This window comes from Acanthopagrus latus, chromosome 23, assembly GCF_904848185.1.
Source record: "Acanthopagrus latus isolate v.2019 chromosome 23, fAcaLat1.1, whole genome shotgun sequence".
Taxonomy (NCBI): domain Eukaryota; kingdom Metazoa; phylum Chordata; class Actinopteri; order Spariformes; family Sparidae; genus Acanthopagrus; species Acanthopagrus latus.
The window spans coordinates 11,381,467-11,393,670 of NC_051061.1; the positions used below are offsets into that span (position 1 = coordinate 11,381,467).

Sequence of the window (12,204 nt, forward strand, 5' to 3'; positions counted from 1 at the left end):
AAAACTATTACTTTTTTCAATGGTTTGACGGCTCTCTCTTGCCCTTCTGGAGCAGATGTAATAAGTTCAAGTATTTAGAAAAAGTTTGAAAATGACTACTATGTGTATTCAGTGAAACTTATACATAGCTATGCTATAATTAAATATTGTTCATTTTTAGTGATACTAGAGTTTTGTGCTGTCTTTGAAATATTGCAGGAAGATGTATTTTCTTCCATTTCACAAAGATGATGGTAAAGTAAGCATAAAACACCCTGCTAGCAATAAAAGAAACCATCAGCCTATCAACTGAATATCTCTAAATTGATCATGAGAATGTATTTGCATAAAGTATAGTATTAAGGTGAACTGATAAACTGTCTCCTGAGTTTCAAAGTTGTATACTGCAATTCACTATTGTCTTCTATATGGCTCAAAGGAGCTACTATGAATTGTAATGCAAGGTGTTTGAAAGCAGTCAACATGTGTAAGTACAGTGCTGTTTCCTCATGCCTTTTAGATACCTGAATATGTCAGAGGACATCAATGTATTATTAATACTGTGTTTGAGTAATAATCTTATAATTGGAACTGTAATGTGCATATTAACTGCAGGTTAGAACATCTGCATCCTGACTTAAGAGTGTGCAATAATGTGTGAATAATGTATGTATACCTATGGTGCAATCCAATGTCATCTTACAAAGTATGCAGCAATGCTTTGTGAACTTGATGACAGCAGCTGCTGCCACCGTTTCCCAGAGGCCATGGTCACCTCTGTTCTCAGACTGAGTGGTTAACCAACAGGGGACAAAGGGTAACCGAGGGGAAGCCTTCCGTTCACTGCAAAGATCAGACCCCACAATCGTCTTTATCCGTCCTTCAACACAGCCAATACAAGTGAAAAACTATTCCAGGAAGACCAGAATCAAACAAGAGCACTATTACTATATTTCTTAGAAGGTAAACCTGTGCTTTCTGCTTTTTACGTGGCCAATATATCCATAACAGGCAAATCACACAGTGAAAGAAATACATACAGTAAACTGAACCCAGAAACCTGACTCATGAGTCCATCAGTGGAAAACATACACAGCTGTGGCGACAAATGTTTGAACATGTAATTGGTAGACATACTTTAGATGTTATTTAATCAGTGTCATGGCTGTTCTGAATTTCCTGTGATTGGAGTTGCTAGAAGATCATAAAAACTTTTGTGAATTATCAGCCACTGCTAACGGATCCATAAAAACCAACCAAACAAAGAAACAACACTGTGACTAGTTATTTCAGCACAGTTAAATGAGCTGAACCAAATATTCCATCACAATTTTAATGTTTTCACTTTAAAAGGTGAGAATTTGTATTTACATACACTTTTAAAAATTGCAAGTACTGGCAGTAACAAATAAGCTATAAGACACTTCTTTTGCACTCACTTGCACACTGAGGCTCCTTACTTGCTCAGCACATGCCTTCAAGGTTTGCTGGAGCTGACAATTGAATTCAGCCTGTCCTGCGACACTCCAGGCTCGGTGGAGGCCAGTTTGCATGCCAGATATTAGGTTGTTGTTAGTATGTGCTTTGACACAAAAACACAACGCCTCCACACACCTATCTACCAATTCACACAATTAGCACTTATTTATACCTCCAAGAGTCTGGGTATGGAACCTGCTGGTGCAGCTGCCATGCTAAATATAGCTGGTGCTGCTCCTTTCAAAGGCATCAGTGGGGCTTGTGTCATGTAGGATCAGAGGATAAGAGAGATGCTCCAGTTAATGTGAGCTGCTGTTGGCCTCCAACCCGGATGAAGAGAGTGAGTGCCAAGCAATGTGTCAAAATGATTTCAGTTTAAGAAACATTTGGTCCCTGAGCAAGACAGAGGGGGTCTCACTCAATGAAGGCTGCTGTTTCATTTACAAACATCTGCCTGGCTTGGACAGATGTGCGTCCATTGGATTCAGAGTGCTGACTGACGGTGAGATGGGGGAGGATGTACCAATGGTACCTCCTGCTCATTTGGATTCTGCAGCACTGTGACATAAGACAAAACTTAAATCAAACCACTTCTTAAAGATAAAGACTCACACATACATTACTTATGATATTCTTGAAAATAAAGCCAATTCCAAGGGGCCCTTTTATCAACTGTACACATATATAAATTTATAATAACAAAGTCTATTCTATTAATAAATAAAAATTACACATATGGGGCTACAACAATCTCGTTTTTATTCGCAGTTTACTCGTAGTAGTGGGTTGAGCTGCATCATGAGCAGCCGTTCCTGGCAAGGAAGCACAGCTCGTGCCAATATGAAGGACGTAGGTCAATGAGCTCAGCTCTGTTGTGGAATTATATCCTCCTGTCAGAACAACAGGATTAGAGCTTGGTGTCCCTCTTAAAACCAGACACTCACTCTGCTGACAAAGGAAGGCAAAAGGAAGAGAAAAAAATGACACTCAGACTGGGGCGAGACCAAGGACAGCCTAATAAAAGCAGGTGTAAAAATTGTGAAGAGAATTTGTGTGGATATTGAGAGGAAGGAGAGTCAATGTGTACAAGGTGAACTGTGGATATGTAAATGCCACACTGCCCCACATTGAAGCAATGAAGATGAGGTGGGGGGGGGGGCTACAATTGATGCGGCTGGTTTGTGTGTATGTGTGAGAGATGGGGGAAGGGGTGCTAGACGGCAGTCGCTGGGCACAGAGCCAGGAATGCCATCGCTGCAAGCCAAACAAGAGCGCGGCGAGCCCTTGGGAGAACGCTCACTAGCAACCACAGCAGCAGCAGCCACTGCTATGGCAGCATGTGCAGCTCCCTCTGCTCTCATGCACAATCACACTTCAGGGCAACACAGCTTTTTCAGCTTGCACTGAAAAATATCTGACATGCAGCAGCAGGTTTTCAAATGCACAATGAAAACAAAACAAACACATAACAAAAACCAAAAACAAAGTTAGTCAGCACCACGTTTCAAATTGGTGACGGTTTAGAAAACTGCTAGGTAAGCACTGACAAAGTCCTTGTGCTCTGTAAAGAGGATTGCACTCTCTAAAGTACTTGAAGCTATTCTCAGTGTGGTCATGTTAATGCTTTCTGACCCAGCCTGACGACAAGGAAAAGGGAAACTCATGCTGCACTCCTGGCACTCTGAACTGGCCCTAAAATAACTTGTATGGACACACTCCAAAAGAACTGCCTCCAGTCCCCAATGTCAGTTGTCTGCTCCAAAAGTAATGGGAACACATTTATGAGTCTGGTTGACAATTTACAGATCAAAGAACATACTAACAAATGTCATATTAAACTCCTACAACATAGCTTTTCTGAATGTTTCCACATTGTCTTTATAAATAAATAAAAAACTAAACCTCAGTGTGAAGTAATTACCTGTATTGGAGGGAAAGCTCACATAACTCTACGCAACAATAAAACCAATTTGATTCTGCCAGTTTTGTCTCTGCAACATAATATTTAAGAAATGCTTTAAAATAGCACTTATCTTAAAATACTGCCAAGACACTGACCCCCCCATTACTGCTATTAATTTGCATAATATTCAAAAACATGACTGTTAGGTTGTCACATATGAGATTTGTAACCTTTAATACAACATAGTAATAGTAACAGTTCTTCTATTAATACTACGACAAAAGCAATCTGAGGCAAACAGAACAGATATAAAAGAGTCTGAGGTGTGAGACTATTCTCAGGTTTTACTAAAGCCTGATAATAGTAAAAAATAAAAAAAATTATTTTCTTTTTTACAACCGGCACTCAGTGCTTGACATGATCAGATGCAGATATAGTATTGTTTCAAACAAATGGTATCTATAAAGGAATTACGTATTAATAGTTTTGACCACTTTAAAGAAGTTAACTGGACAAAAATATGACAACAACTGGTTCAGCATTTAAACCTACACAGGGTGAATAGAAAGCATTTGTGCAAACTTGCTTTAAAATAAACAACAACCTCAAAACAGAGATGTGTTTCTTTGACAGCAATCAACTGCCTTTCAGAGATATGCAAGCTCATCATTTCCACTGAGGACTCCAGCTAAGCATCTGATCACTGACACCAAACAACCCGCCAAACCAAATGACACAATCTGGCAAAATGCCCCTCAGCCCTCTAGTCCAACGCTAAGCAAAAAGCCATAGAGAGTTTTCAACTGAAAGTGAGGCTATGACCTAAGCCTTATAGTAATCACAGTATTTAGAGGCCTGTTTTTGTTATCAAGCCCCCTTCGGCGCCTCTCTGTGAATACACACTGCCTCTTTCAGAGGCTTGGGTGCTGACTGGGGCCCCTGACCCAACACGGACAGAAAAGACCGCCACCGCCTTCCCTTTTCTACCACGATCTCTTCATCCCTTGCCAGGCACAGGCCCAAATTAGGGATTCTAACACATTAGTAAAATCAGCGAGCCTCAAAGCTTACGTCAGTCTGCCCTCTACATGCATCAGGGTGCTGGCATTCCCTGTCTGCACACACTGTCGTCCTGTGTCACTGCAGGATATCAAGCTGCAGCAGGAGCAGGGAATATAGGAAGCAATCTTTGATGCATCATGTATCTCAAGGTTTACTATAGTTAGATGTCCACCAAAGAGAAATTACTGAGCAATCCAGCAACAATTTCAACGACCATCTCAAGGTTATATCAAAGAAACACGTAGCTACAATGTATTTGCTGCATATAATAAAAGCCACTAACTGATTCTAAAGTGAGGGCCAGCTGGTACCTAACTAGCTATTCAATGAATAAATGGTTGAATGGATTAAGGGTACAGACGTTGCAACTGGTCTGAGTAAATGCAACTGGAAAAAGCGATGTATGTGGACATGAGGACAGTGATTAAACTCGGCTTGCTAATGCGTTTACTGCCAATCAGGTGATGCATGTTGGATCCAGGCAGCTCCCCCTCTCTCTCCCTCTCTCTGGAGCATGTTTTGTGAGAAGGAGCTGCAACTATATCCAGCTCCCTTCCACACCAGTGCAACAGCAAGTGCTCAACCAATGTCTGCCGAGCTAGCCTACTACAAAAACGACAACTCAACAAGCAATAACACGGGGTGTCCTTGAATCAGTTGTGTGCTGGTTAGGGCCAACTAGTCCAAGTTACCATTAAGCCATTTATAAAGAAACCCCGACCGAATATCTGCCAAGGTACGCGTGTAATGCATGAACTAAAAATAAGGACCAATATGTCAGCGAGAACTGCCATAAAGAGCACTCGCAGCGAAGAAAACATTGATGTCAAAGTGGGCTGAGCTGAAAACATTTTGATTCCCCTCACAGTCTAAATATCGCGTATTTCCGCAACCGAAACCGACAAGGTGCAAATGCGTCGTGCTAATCGCTCAAAGGGATTAATAAATCCTACCATGAAGCGTTCAGGAGGTTCTCGTTGGCGGCGGAGCCTCTGCAGCCATTTTGTAGTAACTGACCGGAGCAGCAGCTCGAGACGGTTGAATCGGTGGTAACGGGGGGAGAGGGGAGGAGCCTCACCTTGCCACGTGACCTTCAATAACAAAACAAACTGGTCGCGATCCACGGCGCTCCTCCCCCGGCGTTTCCATGACAACTGCAGCCCCTCCATCATTCTCTCCCCTGCACCGCACTGATGGGCTCGAGCCTGCAGCTGTGTGGCCTCGTGCCTCCCCACTCCTTACGATACATAGCAGGAGAAGGGCCGTATGAACGTGCACTCTTCGACAAACTACGTGCGAACAGTGTGTCGTCGTGTTGGGATATAAATATAAAAGCATTTCAACCCGCAGTTAGTTCAACACTGAAGCCGTGCTATGTTTTTATACCAACAGAGGGCAGAATTCGTGTCTGTGCTGGAGCCACACTGTGTGCTGCTGTTATGATGTCACCTTTATTTTTGTGTCACTTTATATGTGCGGCTATGATGCCAGATCACCGTGGTAATTACATACATTTAATCATGAATTTTCTACTTATGTGAGAGCTATAATTACCTCCTGGTAATTTTAGATTAAGGACATGTAGTTGATGCATCAAAAACTGCCAGTATTGATGACTAAATTCAGATGTATTATCAAATCACTGCTGGTGAAACCAGTCACTTCTACAAGTCAATATTATGGTCACTTCAGAGTGAGAAATTCGCTCTGCACATAGCTCAATGGAAACCTTATCTCCACTGTCGATCTGAGGAGAAACAAATGGGATGGGAGAGCCTGCCAGGCCAATATGTCACCACCCAATGAGCCAGAGCTGGAGCTGAGTGAGGACCCTTGTATCTCATTATCAGACACTGGAGTCCACTCTAAACGAGACTCCAGTGGCATCTGATGGGGAAACGTATCTGGAAGCATCAAACAGTGAACACCCACAAGAAAATAACTATGAATCTGATTACGAAGTAGGGTGATCACCACCGTGTGGTCGCAATTACACAGCCATCTGTACTCATTGTCGTGGGCATATGGATTATGGTGTCACCCACATCTGGATAATTGCAGAAATATGCATTATAGTGACAGTGTCGAAACACAATTATTCAGTTCACAAGATGATGGAGTGCAAGGGGAGGAGTGTGTGGAGAGGAGGGGAGGGAGGCAGTAATCATGCAGCCTGGTGATGAATCTTCCCTGTGTCATGACGTAAATAATCTGTGGTCTGAATTCAAACTTTGTGTGCGTGTGATTTTTCCACGTTGTTCCTCTGACAACATGCTTCTATTAATTGCGACTAAAAGATCTACTCTACAATGCATAATTTTTCAAGAGGTTCTTATCCAACATGATTTAGTGTAAAGTGCATGCTCAGAAATCAGTGTACAGTTACAGTGTTTTGTTGCTGATGCTATTAACTAAGCTAAAGCTAACCAGACTGTTAGCAGTGGCAGTGTTCGCAACAGCAGCAGCAACACTAACACCGCAGGGAAACACTTGGCCCGGGGGAGAGTTGAAATGTTGTCTATTTATGCTTTGAACTGAAGGAGAGTGTGACCTCTGTGATCATGGCATAGAAATTTTGCAGGACTATGAGGGAGAAGAGATTTAAGACAAATGGCTCACTATGTATGTATTGTATTCCTCTTCTTTACTGTATTTGAGTCTTAAATAATGATTTTTTTGGCCCTGAACAGGTATTAAATTTGAGACAGCTGTCAGCCCATTGTTTGCAGCTACAGTGCGGGGGTAGTAGATGATAAGTTTATACATTAGTGCTTTGTAGTTAATTGAATTTGGACCTGTTTACTCAAAAATGAATGTTAATCAAAGAAAAAAAACACTTGATTGCTCTCACCATTTTGTCTTGCTTTATGTAGCTATACAGATACTGGTGTGACTAAATGGTATATTGTCTGCCTTTATTTAAATACAATCCATAACACTCCTAATATTGTTTTTTGTAGGCAAAGCACAGAGAGGTATTTTTAAAACTATGTTTTTGTCCTGTACTTGGAATGTCAGTGAGCGTGTAGATTACTAATACTGAAAAAAACAGAAGGGCATTTTTTTCACCACCCTTCAGGGACAAAGAATGTTAAGAACCAATGGAAATATTTAAACTCTGCATACTTGCAACACAACGGCTCATTCGAATAAAGCATCTAAAATGTGTGTGTGTACATATGTAATTTGTTATGTAAGTATTGTAACTTTTACTCCTCTATGGTTATTTTAAAGCTCTAATTATTGCTGTACCTTACAACTTTAGGTAACACTTAGGTGGAACATTTATAGAAAATGTAACTTTAGTTGATAATTTTTTCACAGTTAACAAACAATGAAATGCTCAATAAACCATTTATTGAATAATTGTTTCTTGTAAAGTTGCAATTGATGTTTGTAATACTTCTCAGTTGCTTAATAAATGATATATCAAGCATGATCTCGTTTGTGAACAGAGAAAAAAAACGTTTAACTAAGGTTTCATTGACAATATACAGCACTTCTTCAAGGCTAGGAGGTATCAGTGAAACAATAATATTATCATAAAGCTGCTTGTGATGAGTAAAATTATGTTCCATTAGCAACCCAGTCTTAAATGCTCGTTGCCAAGTGTTTAATACAATGACTTCACAGATGAAGATAACAAGATAACCACACACCTCCTATCCTCGTCTTTCCCCGCATTGTTGCATCTTTCCACCATTAGAGCAGTCATCTGAAAACCGCTGGAGGCTGCATGACTCCGAGCTCAATCTCATGTTTGAAGTGTAGTGAGATGGTAGGTGACAGGAGTGGAGTTGCCCAGGGCGTGTCCATTAGAGTGTGTAAATGATGACATTGCTTCTGTCAGTATCCGTCAGTCTGAGAACCGGAGGGAGTCCATGGGGACCATCGGCATCAGCCTGACGTGATGCAGGGCCACATTCTCAGGTCTTTGCTGTGCTTTAGTGCAAAGAAAAAAGAGAAAACTTTCCAAGACAACCTGGGGAAATGGAGGATGCTGGTGCTGATGGAAAAGGAGCATAGGTAAAGAGAGGATACAAGGAAAATTATGGTAATCCCCAGTAAAAGTATGAAAAATATTTATTTTTCACACCCTAAAGGGAATCGAAGCATTAACATAGTAATCTAAATATGTAAATACATTTCTGCGAGGTCACTATCCATCGCCAGATGAGTTAACGCAATGATAATTCGGCCTATGGCTTGCTGATAAAAGCCCTTATATTTGCTGTAATAGCAAAGATGTACACTGGGTGTCTGTGGCGACTTTCCTGGAAAAAGAGTTAGTGACGAGTTCAAAAGACAGATGACGGACGCTGAAACTTTTTTAAAAAGTTGCAACTCAGAGTAAAAAGAAAGCAATTAGATGTTCAGAATAAAACAAATGGTCTTACAAGGATAGTGACCGTTAGCGAGGAAGAATCACAGTTTGTATCTCTGTTGCCTTGCCAAGGTGGAGAACACTAGAAGAAGACAAGGGACTGAAGGGAGACACAGATGTTGTTCTCTTTCTCTTGGATTGGTAGGTACCGCTAAAGTTTCTAATGTCAAATATGAAATCTAGTCTACCTAAATTGTGGACCTTGCTTTGGGGTAAGGTTAGTCACCACACAGATTAATTTTGTTACCTGTCGTTATCTTCTAAACTGTTTGTTTGTCAGCAGGATTATGTATTTGGCCCTATTCTCATGACACTTTGTGGAAGTCATTAGGTTTGCAAACAGTGAATGGGACCGCTTCAGGGCCAATTTAGTGAGCTAGCAAAAACACACCTGCAACTGTCGCTTATTGCCATCGGTGTCACCAAAGAGAACGAAACAGAAATCTTCAAGGTTACCGCTTTAATTTATTGCATATATAACCATAAACTATCAACGGCACATGATTCAGACAAACATAAATTGAGCTATTGATATAATGAAGGTCTCAACTCATTTTAACGTATCTGTCACTGATGTGTTAGTTCCAAATACGAAAAGACTAGATTAGTTTGATACATCATCGTACTTCACCTCATAGATTGTGCGGTAATAGAAGAGATAAGTGATGGTGCTTCACAGCTAATCAGACGTGCGCTGTGTGGGTGGGCATCAGCCCCCCCATACAGTCTGTGTAGCCTTGTAGAGAGGCACTAGGCGCTAATCAGATTTATGGCATGCATAAACATAACCGTGTGCCTTTATGGATTCAATCGAACAATTAAGCTCAGGCAAACATTAATTTGCCTTCTCAGTGATGTTTTTTTTTTTTTTTTTTAAATTTAAGCTGTCTGTCCTCGCTCTTTCTAATTCTGTGTCATGTCTGAAGGACCTTTTTCTTCGTCCCTCTCCTCTTACAAACATTACTTCTTCTTCTGTACGCTCAGTTAAGCACATGTACAAACGCAGACTTACTCAGTCATGTGAAGCACATCAATCTCTTCAACAGGTAAAATACATCAGGAGGAAGATATGACACAGTTATATCCTATGAAAGCCTGTCTGGTTGTCATCCTTCAAGGTCAGCGCATACCAATGCTGACTGCACCTGCCAAGGTCACGTTGCTATTTGGGGGTGGGGGCGTGGGGGGCTGGGGTTGAGAGAAGTGAACGTGCTACAGCGCTAAAAGTATCACCCCACCAACAGCCTTGATTGTTTCTATTTTCAGTTGAGAAGAGATTAAAGCCCTTGAGGGCAGAGATATCAATCTGTTGTAACATAATGAGGCTTTTCTAGTGAGCAAATAGACACTTGGGCCAACAATGGCCGTGGTCGATATTTGCCTGCCACTCATGATTATATACACTGAGAAAAACAGAGTGAGAGAGAGAGAGAGAGAGAGAGAGAGAGAGAGAGAGAGAAGGGAGGCTGCTTTGACGAGAAACAAAGAATATGAAGATGTGTTTGTAAACCATCAGAACAAAAACTCATTTCAGTTTACAACAGCATCATCTAGAAAGCAAAATCTCAGTAAGCTGAGTGGTTCAGTACAGTAAGGAAACAATGATGTATACATTGCATATCATCAGCTAGTGCTTTAATACTATTGGGAACAATTTTAAGTGGAATAATACTGTATTAGTAATAGTTGCTACACACACACACACACACACGGTCACACACACCATCCTCTTCTCCCCACAGCATCCATGTGTCAGAGTGATGAATGTCTCCTTCCACTGTATGACCTCCAAGGTCAGCACCAGTGGGGCAAATGCAGCCTAGCTGCCTCATTTCCCCGGCAGCCACACCAAGGTAACAGCTCGGGCATAATTCACCATCGCTTGGCCACAGCTTTAATCGCAAATGTAATCAAACTGGCTGAGGTGCTACAGGCTCTGCAGTACTGGGGCTGGACTAGAGCAGGGTGGGGTTGGGTGAAGTGAGGATTTGCCTCATTGTTTTTGAAGCTGGAGCATGCAGTCTGCATGCACATGCACACGTGTCTGATGCACCACTCTCACGTTAATCTGTTAAAAGGACTTTATTACACCATATCACGATACAAAGCACTGCAATTACATTACTGTAAAGTGAACCATCTGCCTAGGTGACCACAATTCAGTAGGCTGCTTGCATACACAGGCATTTGAAAACATATACACACATGCAGTTAGTCTTAAGAGCAAAAGACAGGGTCAACATAAAAAAAAAATTGATACAGAAAAATGTAGAATTTATCTATCCAAAATGAAACATGATGCGGGATTGTAAAACAAAACTCCATATGCCTCTTGCCAAAATACTCATTTGTTCCATTCCACCATGTATGCCACCTCTGCCTTGGGATGTGCCTGTAAATTATACATAAGTATGTCATTACGCACAGAAGCCAATGACTGCGGCCTAATGAATATGGGCAGCGTCGCCGTCTGCAGCATCCCCTCACTGGAGAGATCTTATCTAGGCCACAGCATCAATCATCCTGTCAGCAACCACTATCTGTGCCTCCCCATCATAAACAGATATATTATTCATGAATTAGCATTATTGTCCACTTAATTATTCAGCAGGTCTTAATCATCTGGCAGATAATCTATTCCAGGTCGTGGGAAATTAGATAAGGAAAGATAACGTTGTTTCAAGGGTCTCGCCATCTTGAGGCGAGCGTGGAGCGTTTTCTGCTTGAGTGGTTATGAATTTATGAGCGGTGAAGACTGTGTGAGAAAGGTGTTTCCACTACTGGTTAAAAGAAATGGTCTAAAACAAGGGATAAAGTAGATAAGACCAAGGACCAATCATGCCTGAGATGCATTTAGATTAATGAGACAAAAGGAGTTTACAAGGATGATGAATTACAATCAGCACCCTGAGGACTGAGAACGCCTAAGTAGTAATGAGACCATTAATTTAAGAAATCGTCCGTCAGCGGAGGTAAAAACACACACACACACACACACACGCACACACACAGGCAAAAAAAAAAAGCTATACGAAAATCCTCTTTACCCAAAACATTATAATTGCTCCATGCACCTCTCCTTCATACCTGCTGCTGTCCCTCCGCCTCTAGCTATGCTCTGTCCCCTGTCACCTCAGCTCCCCTTTCTGCAATCGTCCACCTTACACTCTCTTTCCCTCCTTGTTTTTAAGTCCAAGCACATACACCACAGAGGACGATGAATCATTCATAGCAGCACATAATGCCCTCGGCCCTCTCCCCGGAGAGAGAGTGAGACAGACATAAAGACAGTGAGAGTAGAAGTGAGAGAAGGCAGAGAGAGAGAGGAGGGTCGCACCAGAGAAGCTGGGGATGAAATGGGTTAAGATCCAAGACAAAAGTGTATGATAGATTAAAT

General features: G+C 41.5%; 1 protein-coding gene across 3 annotated transcripts in view; it reads right to left on the bottom strand.

Annotated features, from left to right (window-relative positions):
• Positions 1–5,556, bottom strand: part of tnrc6c1 (trinucleotide repeat containing adaptor 6C1) — a 43,432-nt gene extending 37,876 nt beyond the window's left edge. For all 3 annotated transcript variants that reach the window (XM_037087750.1, XM_037087749.1, XM_037087748.1), the window contains exon 1: positions 5,377–5,556. The gene's annotated coding sequence lies outside the window, so the exon portion shown is untranslated. The remainder of the gene's footprint in view (positions 1–5,376) is intronic.
• Positions 5,557–12,204: the final 6,648 nt, after the last annotated feature.